Consider the following 1018-nt stretch of genomic DNA (forward strand, 5'->3'; position numbering starts at 1 on the left):
GGAGGAGGGAGGGAGGGGAAAAAATGAAGACCTGATGCCAGGGGTTTAAGTGGAGAGCAAATGTTTTGAGAATGATGAGGCCAATGAATGTACAAATGTGTATGTATGGATTGTGATAAGAGTTATGTGAGCCCCTAATAAAACGATAAAAAAGGAAATTAAAGGGAAAAGTAATTATCCAATGATAAAAGATAAATGACATCTGTTCTGATCATACTGGCCTCCAAATAAATGAAGCAATATTCTTTAAAAAATGGAAAACCAAGTAATTGATTCTGAGCCCCCAAAATTACAGATATATTCACTAAGAAGGCTTTTATATGCTATTACCATCAAGTTGCTTCTGATTTTTGCAAATTAACAGTAACTTTTCAAACTCTTGGATGGTCTGGGTTCTTAGTTTCATGATTACCAATTTTACATCTTTTGCTACATTAGCCATTTTAACCACATTTTTAAAAAAATGTTGATTATGTCAATGTAGCCATGTATTCAACCACCAAATCAGATAAGCAGCAATCTCATTCAAATTTTACAATGATATCTTTCTTTAACTCTCTCATGATTCTCACATTTCCTCTTAGCTTTGCTGCTGGTATCACTAACTTCCTTTGAAGCCATGGTTATGATATTTTTTGCAAATAAAGCACAAATAAAAAACACGCTGTCAAATATTTTGATGCACTAACACAAGCACTATATGTAGGCTAAGCAAGATCAGTGTTTAGGCTGCAGCATCACCACCCCTTTGTGTGGCTCACTCTTGACCAGTACAGGTCATATTTTCAAGTTCGACTATCGAGCAAAGCTTTGACAACCAAGAAAAAAAATGTTTTTCAAGTGTGCTGTTGGAGTGGTGGAAAGTTAGAGCTTGGAGCCTTATGATAATCAAGGTATCATCGCAATACAATTCCAACTAGATCCCAGTATCATTCTTTAAAGAGTTTGAAAATCAAATCACCAACTTTATATGAAAAAGAAAAAGTCCCTCGTTAAGCAAAACACAATAAAGAAGAAA

The sequence above is a fragment of the Echinops telfairi genome, unplaced genomic scaffold, assembly GCF_000313985.2.
Source record: "Echinops telfairi isolate 266 unplaced genomic scaffold, ASM31398v2 ScPeMD7_15;HRSCAF=58, whole genome shotgun sequence".
In the NCBI taxonomy this organism is placed as follows: Eukaryota; Metazoa; Chordata; class Mammalia; order Afrosoricida; family Tenrecidae; genus Echinops; species Echinops telfairi.